The following is a 14,537-nucleotide window of genomic DNA, read 5'->3' as shown; positions in this document are numbered from 1 at the left end:
TGAATTCACAAGCTTTCGGAGCACTGCTCCTTCATCAGGTGAAGTGGAGGCAGGCTTACAATCACAGCATATATTGGAGAGACACAATTGCCAAAATGGGTGGCATGGTGGCATAGTGGTTAGCACTGTCACTTCACAGCGGCAGGGTCCCAGGTTCCATTGCTTGCTTGGGTCACTGTCTGTGCGGAGTCTGCACGTTCTCCCCGTGTCTGCGTGGGTTTCCTCCGGGTGCTCCGGTTTCCTCCCACAAGTCCTGAAAGACGTGCTGTTAGGTAAATTAGATATTCCGAATTCTCCCTCAGTGTACCCGAACGGGCACCAGAATTTGGCGACTGGGGGCTTTTCACAGTGACTTCATTGCAGTTTCAATGTAAACCTACTTGTGACACTAATAAAGATTATTGATTAATTACAGATTGGAATATGAAAAGTGAGTCCTTACAGGTAAACAAGTCTTTGCAGGTACAAACAATGTGAGTGGAGTGAGTGATAATCACGGTTAATCGAAGTGTGAATTGTCTCAAGCCCGGACCGTTTGTAGGATTCTGCAAACCCGGGCAGTCTGGTGGGGGTTCTGCGATGTCCCATCCCGTTGGCAACAATTGCCAGGTAGGAATGTTCCCTTCCAGTCAGGGAACACTTCAGCAGCCAAGGACACTCAGCCTCCGATGTTCGTGTAAACATTCTCCAAGGCAGCCTTCAAATCACACGACAACGCAGAATCGCCGAGCAGAAACTGGCCGCTACGCACCTACACATGAGGACGGCCTCAACTAGGATTTCGGGTTCATGTCACATTATACGGAAACCCCACCATACTGCCTACCATACGGAAACCTGCCTCCACTTCACCTGATGAAGGAGGAGCGCTCCGAAAGGTTGTGAATTCAAATAAACCTGTTGGACTTTAACCTGATGTTGTGAGACTTCTTACTATTTACACAAATGACCTGGACTCAGGAATAATACATTTTAAAATATATCAATGACGCCAGAGGTGTAAAGAATGTAACACAATACAGGAAGGCATTAATTACCTTGCAGAATGGACATGTACTTGACAAGTGAATTTTCACCCAGAGCTGAGTGTGGGCTGGTCTATTTTGGTGGGAGGAATGAGCAAGGCACATATTTGTTATAATCCTGCACTGCTCCCAAATGGGGGAAGCAAGGCCGAAGGGAGAACTTAACTGAGCGGGAGGCCAAAAAGCTACCCGAGGCAGGAGAAAATTAAACTATTAAATTCAGCGAAGTTTGAGTCGAGCTTCCTGGCAGCAAGCCCATTTGCATACATTTGCATGCTGTGCATGCTAATTAAAATACATTTTGCCTGAATTGAGTTCCCCGCCACAATTAAGTTATCTGCGAGTGAGTAATACATGATTTCACATTCAAAACTGCATATAATTGATGTGTAGCAGGTTCGGGGTTGGGGTTGAAGTGAGTCACTGCTGCTTTTATCTCTTTGGGGAAGGTTGCCCAATGAGGCAATGATTGGGTCTAAAGGGCAATGGCACAGAAGCTGGCCAATGGAGGGGGCAGGTTCGTGGCAGGGTGGCAAGAAGTATGGGGCGGGGATGAAGGCAGACTGCCCGGGAAGGGAGGCTGGCTGAGGGAGAGAGGGAGCCTGGGGTAGGGAGAGAAGCAGGGGAGGGGAGGTGTGAGTGCAGGGACATGAGCGAAATGCCTAAAGTTATGGATGTGGGGAACCTATGTTTGGGTGGGAGAGGGGGGGGGGGAGGCTTGTAATTCAGGCAGGGATGGTGGGAGAGAGAGGGTCCGAAAGGACGGGATCCGTGCTGTCTATGGCGGGGTCCTCGGGCTGAACAGGGAGAAGTGGCAAAATGAGTGACAGTGAGGCGGGGGGGGGGGGGGGGGGGGGGGAGTGGGATTCAGTGTGGTGCCAGGTCCAGGGTAACGGTCAGATAGCTGATGGTCTCAGAATGGGGTCACTGAAACAAATGAAAAAGGTAGCTGGATTATGGTAGGGGTCAGAGTGTGCATGGGGAGGGTAACTGTTATAGGGTCAAAGGTAACAGAGAGGAGAAGAATGGCTACATTGGGTGGGTCAAGGGTCATGGGGCAAGTTAGTGGTTAGTTAGAGAAAAGATGGAAAATATTGGAGCAGGGCTGGAGTGTGAAACAGAGCATTTATTCTTTACTGTTTGAAGCCAGCTGATAATTAAACAGGGCAAATCAGATCCTCGAGGGAAACCTGGCTTGATTTAATTTGATTTGATTTAATTTATTGTCACCTGTACCAAGTACAGTGAAAAGTATTTTTCTGCGGCCGAGGGAATGTACACAGTACCTACATAGTAGACACAAGAATAATCAACACAGAACATTGACAAATGGTACATCAACAAACAGTAATAGGTTACAGTGCGGAACAAGGGGCCAAACAAAGCAAACAAAGCAAATACATGAGCAAGAGCAGCGTAGGGCGTCATGAATAGTCTTCTTACAGGGAACATATCAGTCCGAGGGGGAGTCGTTGAGGAGTCTTGTAGCTGTGGGGAAGAAGCTGTTCCTATGTCTGGATGTGCGGGTCTTCAGACTTCTGTATCTTCTGTCTGATGGAAGGGTCTGGAAGAAGGCAATGCCTGGGTGGGAGGGGTCTCTGATAATGCTGTCTGGTAGGTCCTGGAAATGGATCAATCCCTCCCCGCCCCAACCTCCCGTTGCACCGGTGCACCTCCCGGAGAATAGTGGGATAACCCCTAAATGGGGTTCACGCAAACATCCAGCAATCAACAGCTGCACCTGCGACACCTCACCTGGGTGATGTATAGTACTGGTCTACACAGGTGGCACTGCCAGGGCATCAGGGGCACTGACAGGATGACCGAGTGCCAGGTTGGTGCTGCCAGGGGTCAGGTCTGGGGGCGGGGGGGGGGGGGGGCTTGCCAATTGAAGGGGGGATGAAGGGGGTTCCAGGGGCCTCAAGAAGGTTGGGGGTGGGGGCCTGAAAGGGGGTCAGAGGAAGGTTGAGGTTGCCGCTCAAATTGGCACCCCGCTCTGCGAGCAGCGACACCTGCTGGAGAGATCAGGCGCAGCCGCCAAGAAACTCACCTCAAACGCGCCTAAAAGTGGACATACGCTTTTGTCCACTGAAATCCACCCATAGAGTCATTGCGGAAAGTGCAAAAGTAGAAATTATGGGGAGATGATGGTGTAGTAGGAACCTCACTGGACTGATAATCCTAGATCTAGCCTCTGAGGACACGGGTTCAAATCTCACCACGGCAGCTGTGGCGGTGCGAGCTGGAGCTGCTCGTGGAGGAGGAAGCTGCAGCAGTGCAGCCAGCCCAGAGAAACCGGAGGCAGCCCCTGAGGATGGAGAGCAGGCCGCTCAACAGGCTGAGGAGGAAGAGGAAGATGAGGAGGAGGTGCAACGCCTCGTGTGTCCCGGCAGGGCCTGTCATTCGAGGACCTGCCGATAGTGCAAAACTCCGGCTGAGCAGGAGGACAATGTGACATATCTGCTAGGTCATGGCAGACTGGGCACCGCGGGGGAAGGGGGGGGGGTATACAGCTCCAGGTGCTCGTCAAGGTGACGCTCGCCCTGAGGTTTATGCCACGAGGTACTTCCAGGTGCCGAGTTGGGATCTCTTCGGGATCTCACAGAGCTTGGTGCCAAGGAGGCCCTATAGACCCAGTCGGTACAAAACATTAATTTCAATGTGGACTGAGCCCGCCAGGATGTGCAGGCAGTGGGGTGTGCCACCATCACCGAGATGCCCCAGGTCCAGGGGATGATCGATGGGATGCATGTCGCATTACGAGCACCTGCAAATAACAGGTGACTCTTCACAAACCGAAAGGGGTTCCACTAGATGAATGTGCAGCTGGTGCGTGATCATGGGCGGCACTGTAGCACAGTGGTTAGCATTGTTGCTTCACAGCTCCAGGGTCCCAGGTTCGATTCCCGGCTTGGGTCACTGTCTGTGCGGAGTCTGCACGTCCTCCCCGTGTCCGCGTGGGTTCCCTCCGGGTGCTCCGGTTTCCTCCCACAGTCCAAAGATGTGCGGGTTAGGTGGATTGGCCGTGATAAACTGCTCTTAATGTCCAAAAGGGTGAAGTGGGGTTACTGGGTTACAGGGATGGGGTGGAGGTGTGGGCTTAAGCATGGTGCTCTTTCCAAGGGCCGGTGGAGATTTGATGGGCCGAAAGGCCTCCTTGTGTCCTGTAAATTCTATGATTCTGTGATCAGCTGTGCATCATGCACACCTGTGCCCAATGCCAGGCCAATGTGCACGATGCCTTCACCCTGGCATACTCGATGGTACCTGGCCTCTTTGAGGCATACCCCTAGCTGGGGGGTTGGCTCCTGGGTGACAGGGGTCGCCCCCTGTGATGATATGCATCACTGTAAATACACAAGGGGTTAATGTAAATACAGAACGATTAAGTAAACACTAGAGGGAGCACCAGAGACATCATGGCATGCAGATATACAGCTAATGAACACATAGGATAGGACACGACCAATTGGGCAATCAAGACACCCAGAGGTGACACTACCACAAGGGGGCAAGCCATATAAACGGACAGGGCACACATGCTCTATCTCTTTCCACAGGCGACACTTAGAGAGAAGGACAGGGGCAGATCAGAAGCATCGCACCCACCACGTGGCATAGAGCAGACGCCACACCAGTGGTCCACGCACCACGAAGAATCCCCGACTCCACACAGCAAGCGATGACAGACTCCACAGTGAGACCACTGCACGACTCCGTTGAGAGCGCACAGATCGACTCCACAGCGAGATCACCGCATGACTCCACACAGGGAATGATGCCAGACTCCACAGAGAGAGCGATACAAGCCTCCACAGCGAGCTCGTTGACAGACTCCACGATGGAAGCAATGCACGAGCGCAGACCTTGCATGAACAAGACTATCTAAGCAACCAGCAGCAGACGATGCAAGTCTGCCATGCTCAAGTGCACAGCAAGACGACTATGACAGTCTACCACTCCCCCATATGAACAACAAAAAGACTATGTCAGTCTACCCAGATCATTTGAGCCACCAGAAGAAGAGTCTGACAGTCTACCTGTCACAATATCCACTCATGTATATAATGAGATGCAGGCAGGCAGTGATTGACACATAGGATGACCAATGAACACACAACACAACACAGAACAACCAATCACCAGACAAGACACCACCACTATAAAGCCCACAGGGCATTAAGGCTCCCGCTCTTTTTCGGGACCCAGACACTGAGACAGTCAGAGTGCACAAGTCAGTGGACATTATTGCCATGTGGTACCTAGTAAGTCTGGTCGAACCAGTAAGAGGTCGTCAGTAGGATTAGTAGAGTGTCAACCCACAGCTGAACATGTACAGCCGTTCGTGGTTGAAATAAAACAGTGTTGGATCATCTCCGGTGTTAGACGTTTGTTTCTCGCTTCCCTGCATCCAGTTGCAGTCAACGTCAAACCAACCCGTCTAACACATCACTACCCAGCTCATCTAACCAACAGGAAGACATGAAGGTCTACCCACTGTATGTGCGACAAGTGAGAAAGACTTCACAATTCCCATACAAGATGTGCTACATCTCAGCGAGACTGACAGATCTCAGCCAGTATGTACAGAGACACTTGACAATCAAAGTGACGCTCTAGTGACACCACGTTAATTGAAACCTCATCTACTCGAGCCTCTTCACAAAAACCTGAAATGACTCCAGACGGGGAGCATCAAGAAACCAAAGGTGATTCAGGTGAACCAGAAAGGGCTCCAGACGGGGAGCATCGACAAGCCAAAGATGATTCCAGTGAACCGGACATGACTCCAGACGGGTAGCACCGAGGAATCAGAGACGGCATGCTCAATGCAACAGCAGATGCCACAAAGGACACTGACACAGGTAACTTTGTGAAGGACTCGCATTATCCACTCGGTGTGGTCATTGAGCGCAATAAACACAACAACAAAACCTACAAAAACAACAATACTGACAACAACATGAAGCGTACCAAAGGCACCAACGTCAACAACAAGCACAACAAAACCAACAACACTGGAACAACTGGTACGACATGGTACAACTCTGCAAATGCAGGACAATGTAACAGTATAGCTCAGAACAATAGAGAGAGTGCAAACATACCATGGCATGACAACGAATCTCACGATTCAAGTTTGCTCCACTGCAAAAAAGCAAACCTGCTTTCAAGGCAGATGACATACTGCATTGCGACCACAAGCATAACAATCAGACAACAAAGCGATTCGACCATTTTCACACCTCCTGCTGACTTCTTGGTTCCTTAAGCACAGGGACACTGACGGCGTTCACAAGGAAATGACAACATCAACATTGACACTTCAACAGCAAAACAAGAAAGCCACTTGACCATATAAATTCATGAACTTTGGACTCATACGTATTATTTGGTATTGTATAATCATCACTGTCATCATGACTTGTACATGTCATCACTCATCTACCTATTTTGTTCAATTTTCTTTAACACTGTACAGAAAATATGTAACACGAAAAAAGGGGTGATGTGGTGATATGCATCACTATAAATACACAAGGGGTTTATGTGAATACACTACAACTAAGTAAACACTAGAGGGAGCACCGGAGATGTCATAACATGCAGACATACAGCTAATCAACACATAGAATAGGACACGACCAATGGGCAGTCAAGACACCCAGAGGTGACGACCACAAGGGGGCAACCCATATAAACGGACTTGGCACACATGCTCTGTCTCTTTCCACAGGCGACACTTAGAGAGTAGGACAGGGGCAGATCAGAAGCATCACACCCACCATGTGGCAGAGAGCAGACCGGTTAGTCAGACTGAGTTACTATAGAAAGATTAGCAGGAGAGTCAAACTCAGAGAGAACTGTGCTAATGGTTCAATAAATCACATTGAACTTACTTCAAAGTCTGGAGTATCTTTTGGTCAAAGCTGCATCAAGTTGCAGCCTGTGTTATCCCAGAGTACATAACACATCACCCCCTACAGGGGTAGAGGCTGATGATGCCAATCCAGAAGCCACAGACCAAAGCAGAGACCTGCTACAACAAAGCCCATGCAGCGACCATGGGTGTGCTCGACGATGCTTCAGCCTCCTGCAGATGTGGCTCATGTGCCTAGACCGCTCTGGAGGGGTTCTCTAAAGGGTTGGGAGGGTTGCCCCATCATGGTGGCCTGCTTTGTCCTCCACAACATTGCGCAGCGAGGGGCAACATGCTGGATATCATGATAGGCAGACACACACATAATGATATACAGACAAGCAGCTAATTGACAAAGAGAACAGGACATGACCAATAAGCAGGCAGGACACTCAGGGGTGGGATCTGACTATAAAAGACACGAGTCACTCACACTCCACCTCTTTCCACTGATGAACATATAGTGAGTCGGTCAAGGGTGTTGTTACAATCTCACACCTCCACCACGTGGCTAAGAGTTAGTCTGGTTCAGTCAGACAGAGTAACCACACTTAAGTTAGCAGAAAGTCGAAGTCACAGTGAACTATGCTGATTGTGCTATTCGTTCAATAAACTCGATTGAACTAACTTCAAGGTCTGGAGTATCTTTCTGATCTAAGCTGCATCCAGTTGCAGCCAGTGTTAGACCAGTGTACCTAACACGACACAGGAGGAGGAGGAGGATGAATGCCAGCCTTTGTCTGACAAGGTGTAAGCAGGGGAGGGGAGAGTGGACAGGGCCTGGCCTCAGGCAGGCACAGGAGGCTACACAGGAGGTTTGTGTGCCAGGGCAGACGTGCACAAGACACTCTGATTACCTCCAGGTTCGACAACATGGGGGGGGGGGTACTGGCCAGTGGCACAGACACGGCATCCCACCCCACACCCCTCCCCCCTCTCTCCCCCAGCCACACACCCGCCTGTAACCCCCTCCGCGATTCATACCTGCCACACTATGGGATGCAGGCCTGGGTTGGCAGTAACAGCAGGTATGGGCCATGGGATGGAAGATGCTGACAATCCACCCTGCAAAGAGCTCTGGTGATCCACATCATTTGACAACTACCTGCTCACGGTAGCACTTTCCCCCGTCCACCTGGGTGATCCCTGCATGAGAGCTCACTATTCCACCCCATGGTCCCATCGAATCCCTGGGGTGGCGGAGGCGGGGATGGTGGCGGAATGGGAGTGGGACATCGGAGTGGTGAGCGCTGGGTGAACTGCGTCCTCTGCGCCATGCTGCTCTCAATGTCTGTCCATTATCCCCCGCGCGCCCCTTGTGGTCAGCCCAGAGCAGCCCACCCCTCACACCCTTCTGACAGAGCACCGGGGCAGATTGTGCACAGGTGTTTAATGTGGAAACATATGTACAGATTCGTGCCCTAGACTCTATCGCTAAACTGTGCCCTGCACCCATGCCACATTAACTAGTGTCTACCTTTCTGGCCATACGGACCCGACGCTACATCAAGTTGGGTCCCCAGATGGTCCATCAAGAGTGGAGGCGGCCTGCTGTGATTCCAGCCCTGCAACCTTGGTCCCCTTTTGGGCGTCTTCTGGAGAGACCGGGCCTGAATGGGCCCGATTGCTGCTTGAGTGTCCCAGGTGGCGTGGTGCCACCCTGTTCTGTCTGATGCCCATGTGATACGGCTGGGAGTCCGAGGTGCTGCTGTGTTCCGACACTTCCCCTGTGGGAGTCACCGGCACGGGCCCCATCACCTTATCTTCCCAAGGGGTGCCTGGTGGCAATTTCTAGGTAGCTCTGGCACATGGCTGCCTGTGAGAGGGCAGCCCTGTCCAGGGCCTCGGCCACCACCTGCACAGAATGGCCCAGGCCCCCGCACGTTCTGGTTTTGCCCCAGACATGCGGGGCGGAATTCTCCGCACTCACGACGGGGCGGAGAATAGCGGGCGGCATAAATTTTTACGGCCACGCTGGTCCGACGCCCTCCCGCTATTCTCCCCTCCCCCCCCCCCCCACGCCTGCCTCCCGACACGAATCGCTGCCCGCCGTTTTTTTACGGCGAGCAGCGATTCTCCCCTGGCCGATGGGCCGATTTCCAAGGCCTTTACGAGCGTTTTTATGAACGTTAATCACACCTGGTCTGACCGTTCGTAAAAACGGCCGTAAAGTCCCGTTCTCGGGAACCATGGCACCGATTGGCACGGCAGTACCACGGCCGTGCCAAGGGTGCCATGGGCCCGAAATCGGTGGGCACCGATCGCGGGCAGCGGGTACTTACCCCGCGCACTCTTTCTCCTTCCGCCGCCCCGCTGTATCCATTCGCGGGGCGGCTGAGGGGCATACCGGCCCGCGCATGCGCGGGTTTCACGCATATGCGTGATGACGTCATCCGCGCATACGCGGGTTGGAGCCGTCCAATCCGTGCATGCGCGGCTGACGTCATCTGACGCGTCAGCCATCGTTAACTCTGGCTAGCGGGCTTAACGAAATTCGTTAAGCCCGCGATGCCGGAGTTCACGGCCGCGCGATGCTAGCCCCGACCGGGGAGCAGAATCGTTTCCCGGTCGGGGGGGCGGAGGCTGGCGCCAAACCCGCCCGTTTTGACGCCAGCCTCACGATTTCTCGCGGGTGCGGAGAATCACGCCCGCGGGGTATTGGACAGCCTTCTTCGAGGCAATGTCCAAAGTGGTGGGGATGAGGGTGGAGCCATGCCCGAAAGTGGCGGTCTTCGGGGTCTTGGACCAGCTAGATCTATTCCTGGGGAGGAGGGCGAACGCCCTTGCCTTTGACTCCCTGACCGCCCGCCGTAGAATCATGTTCGGCTGGCGGTCAGCAGCACCGCCCAGAGCTGCAGACTGGCTGTCCGACCTCTCGGAATCTCTCCAAATGGAGAAAATCAAATTTGCCATCCGAGGGTCAGACGACGGCTTCCACAGAAAGTGGGAGTCATTCGCCCAATTGTTCCGAGACCTGTTTGTGGCCAACGAACAAGCAGAAGCATAGCCAGGTAGCCAAGAATCAGGGGAAAGTAGCCGAGGTGGGAGAGGGAGGGATAGACCGGGGGGGGGGGGGGGGGGGGGGGAATGGAATAGCAGCTAAACCGAAGAGAAAAGAAAGGTGAACCACAGGATAGGGGGAGGGTGGGGAAGGAGGAAGAAGGGGGGAAACGGGAAGAGGGAGGAAACAGGGAACAATGGAGCGAAACAATTGAGGTGGGGGGGGAGGCAAGGGAATAACAGCCAGAGGGAGGGTATGGGAAACAATAACAAACTTGGCATCTGCTAAAAACAATATTGCCAATTGTGCAGAGTTGCTGCTGTTGAGCTAGCACATAATACCCTACCAGTTATTTTATTCTAACTTTTTTTTTGTTGTTGTTTGTTTTGTTTTTTGTGCGTGTTCCCTTCTCTTCTATGTATATATATATGTATTCTATTTTGTGTACATAACGGGAAATATACTTTGCTCAAAAACCCAATTAAAAAACATTTATAAAAGAATGGCCCAGGCCTTGAACATGCAGATCTATAGCCAAAACCCTCGCCGCCCCAATGTCTCCACCGCGACCACCATCCATGTGGTGTTGGCTTGGGTGACATGCATGGGCTGCATCACCTCCTGCTCCCGCACGCTGTTGAACTCTTCCACCTGCGCCTGAAGTTACCAAATGTCCCCAACACTAAACGCATTCAAATGGTCATTGGATAGGCATATGGACAATAAGGGAATAGTGTAGAGGGACTTTAGACGGGTTTCGCAGGATGGCGCAACATCGAGGGCCGAAGGGCCTGTACTGCGCTATAATGTTCTATGTTCTATGACACCCCCCCCCCCCCCCCCCCCCCCCCCCCCCCCCCCCCCATTTAGTCCCTGTCTCTGGATTTCCACGATCATTGGGACTGCAGCTAATTCCTGGGGTTGGTCTGCCCTCTGACCGTCCGCCCGTTCGGGTGTTCCTATCTTTAGTGTCACAAGTAGGCTTACATTAACACTGCAACAAGGTTACTGTGAAAAGCCCCTAGTCGCCACATTTCAGCGCCTGTTTGAGTACACAGAGGAATAATTCAGAATGTCCAATTCACCAAATTGTGTGGGCTGCGCATCAGATCAGTGTCCTTAGAACCTCTTCATTAAAATGCCCAACCGAAGTGAGTGGAGAGTGTTGAAGACAGCTATGTCGGGAAATTCAGTGTCACCATTGGACACGATCTCCGGGGTATCCTGTCTATGGGTCGTGTTCGTGTCAGTTTCATCGTCGCTCGTTGGCCCCTGTGGTTCTGGCTGTGGCTGTAGCTGGGGGCAGGGTTGTGGGGGTGATGTGGGGCTGAGGGCCGTGTGGGGATGAGGGGGGCTGTGTTGGGGAGGCAGGGTGATGCTTGAGTCACGGCGAACTGCAAAACAGCGGGGTGTAAATTCCTTACCCGATGCCGCCCTCCACCCCGGTGACTGCCCTTTCCACAAGCCCGCCAACCGCATTCAGGGTCAGCTGCTATGCCGTGGTCAGGGGACACAGGTCCCCCCCCAGTCTTCTCCCACTCCCAGTAGTTAATGGCGGCCATCTCCCGGGGTGGGCCTTCTCCTGGAGGGTTGACAATCATGGTTTCCACTTGTGGAGGCGTCAAAACTAGAGGTCATAATTATAAAATCCCCGTGGAGATTTCAGCTGAAACTTCTTTAACTGAAGAAGGGTAAGAGCGTGGGCCTCACAACTTCAAGAAATAGTTGAGGCAAATAGCGATGGATGCTTTTAAGGGGAACACACTCATGGGGGAGAAAGGAATTGAAAGATATGCAGTTGGAGTTAAATAAAAAACACAGTGGGAGGAGCCTGGTGTGGAGCAGAACTGCTCTCATATATCAGTTGGACCAAATGGCCTGTTTCTTCATTGTCCAGTTGATGTAACTCTGGACGGGACCTCTGGCCCTGAAACCAGCAGGCATCATCGCTGGCAGGGTGGGAAAATTAGGAGGGCCGTTAAATGCCCTCTACAACCTCATCCAAACCTTTCCAGAAATCCAGGCACTGAACGTCCTTCAATCACATCTTAGTCACCTCCTCGTAACACAACAGTAATTTTAACAGGATGTGGCCTTTGCTACTCACGACGTCAATGGCTTTTTATAAGTTACTCCTGTGTTCAAAGCACTATCAGGCTGCTTGCTCAGTTTTACGGTGAGCCTTGTCCGCAGAGCCAGAGGACACGGCCTGTGCTTGAAAGGTGGGCAGATGATATACGTTCGGAACAAATGTGAGGGATTTTAATGTGCAGGAAAGAGTGGGTTTGGATGCTGTGGGGAGTGTGTTGCAGGGTTATGCCTCTTAAATAATTTTTTGTTGTCTTCATTAGAATTTCAGGATAGAGCATTAATAAGGACAGAAGTATGAGTGAGTGTAATGACATTCATCATTCGATGGATAGAGTGCATTTGCAGAGGGTGAATATGAGAGAGAGGCATGATTTTTCTGATAGATTCTTTTTGGGGATCTGGGCATCGCTGTCCATCCCTAATTGCCCTTGAACTGAGTGGCTTTCTGGACCATTCCAAAGGGCATTCACAAGTCAACCATATTGCGGTGGGTCTGAAGTCACATGTAGGCCAAACTGAGTAAGATCTGTGTCTCAGGCATTAGTGAACCAGATGCATCTTTAACGATCAATATTACCATGGTCACCATTATAGATTAGTTTGATATTCAAGATTTATTCATTGAATTTGAATTCCACCAGCAGCCATGGTGGGATTTAAACACACCTGTTCAGAGCATTAGCCTAGGCCTCTGGTGGGTGGCACAGTGGCACAGTGGTTAGCACAGCTGCCTCACACCACCATGGGCCTGGGTTCAATTCCGGCCTTGGGTGACTGTCTGTGTGGAATTTGCACGTTCTCCTCGTGTCTGCGTGGGTTTTCTCCGGGTGCCCTGGTTTCCTCCCACGGTCAAAAGGTGTGTAGGTTGGGTGGAGTGGCCCTGTTAAATTGTCGAAAGTTTAGGTGGGTTAATCATCACAGTACCAGGGTCCCAGGTCCGATTCCCTGCTGGGTCACTGTCTGTGCGGAGTCCGCACGTTCTCCCCGTGTCTGCGTGGGTTTCCTCCGGGTGCTCCTGTTTCCTCCCACAGTCCAAACGCATGCAGGTTAGGTGAATTGGCCATGATAAATTGCCCTTAGTTGATGTGTTATCTGTGTTGGTCTAACATCGACTGCAATTGGATGCAGTAAAACGGGAAACAGGCTTCCAACACAGGAGATGGTCCAACACTGGCAAACGTCTCTGCAGGCATTGATGACGGACTTGGACGTGAGGTCCGACATTTTCACCACTTCCAGGTAGCTGGAGAAATAGTCGACCAGGAGCACATAATCACGCCCATTGACGCGAAAGAGGTCTATCCCCACCTTGGACCACGGAGAGGTCACAATCTCGTGCTGATGCAGCGTTTCCTTGGGCTGAGCTGGTTGAAACATCTGGCATGTTGTGCAGTTGAGGACTGTGTTGGCAATGTCCTGGCTGATGCCAGGCCAGTAAACTACCTGCCGAGCTCTGCGTCAACATTTCTCGACCCCCAGGTGACCCTCATGGATCTGTCTGAGCACCATGTTTTGCATGCTTTGGGGAATGGCGATTCTATCTAGTTTAAGAAGGATCCCCTCGACAACCGTCAGCTCGTCCTTAATGTTGAAGAACTGGGGGCACTGCCCCTTTTGCCAACCATGGGCGAGGTGCTTCAGCACGCGCTGCAGTAGGGGATCTTTGGCAGTTTCTTTGCGTATTTGTATAACTCGTTCATCAGTGGCTGGGAGGTTGCTGGCACACAGCTGCACCTGTGCTTCAATGTGCCGAATGAAGTCGCCCTGTTCACATGGCGTGGTGACGGATCGGGATCGGGCATCCGTGACGATCAGCTCCTTACCCGGTGTGTCGACGAGTTTGAAGTCATATCGGCGGAGACGAAAAAGAATTCGCTGCAGCCGAGGTGTCATGTCATTTACATCCTTTTGGATTATGTGGACTAAAGGCCTGTGGTGTGTTTCCAACATGAACTTTGGCAGGCCGTATACGTAGTCATGAAACTTGACTATTCCTGTCAGGAGACCCAAGCTCTCCTTTTCGATCTGGGCATACCGTTGTTCGGTCGGAGTCATGGCCCTGGAGGCGTATGCCACTGGAGCCCAGGACGAGGAGTCGTCTCGCTGAAGGAGCACCGCCCCAGTGCCGTCCTGGCTTGCGTCTGTGGATATCTTGGTATCCTTGGTTGGGTCAAAGAAGCCAGTACTGGGGCTGTGGTGAGTTTCGCCTTCAGCTCAAGCCACTCCGCTTGATGTGCGGGAAGCCACTGGAACACTGTCGACTTTTTTTACGAGATGCCGGAGGGCTGTGGTGTGGGATACCATGTTGGGAATGAATTTCCCGAGAAAATTCACCATTCCGAGGAAACGGAGGTCCGCCTTTTTGTCCTCTGGGGACTTCATGGCATTGATTGCCAGCACCTTGTCAGCGCCAGGTTGCACACCCTGCTGTGAAATGTGGTTACCCAGAAACTTGATAGCGGACCGACCAAATGAGCATTTGGCCCTGTTGATCTGGAGT

Source organism: Scyliorhinus canicula, chromosome 2 (assembly GCF_902713615.1).
Source record: "Scyliorhinus canicula chromosome 2, sScyCan1.1, whole genome shotgun sequence".
NCBI classification, from domain to species: domain Eukaryota; kingdom Metazoa; phylum Chordata; class Chondrichthyes; order Carcharhiniformes; family Scyliorhinidae; genus Scyliorhinus; species Scyliorhinus canicula.
This window is presented reverse-complemented; position numbering follows the sequence as displayed.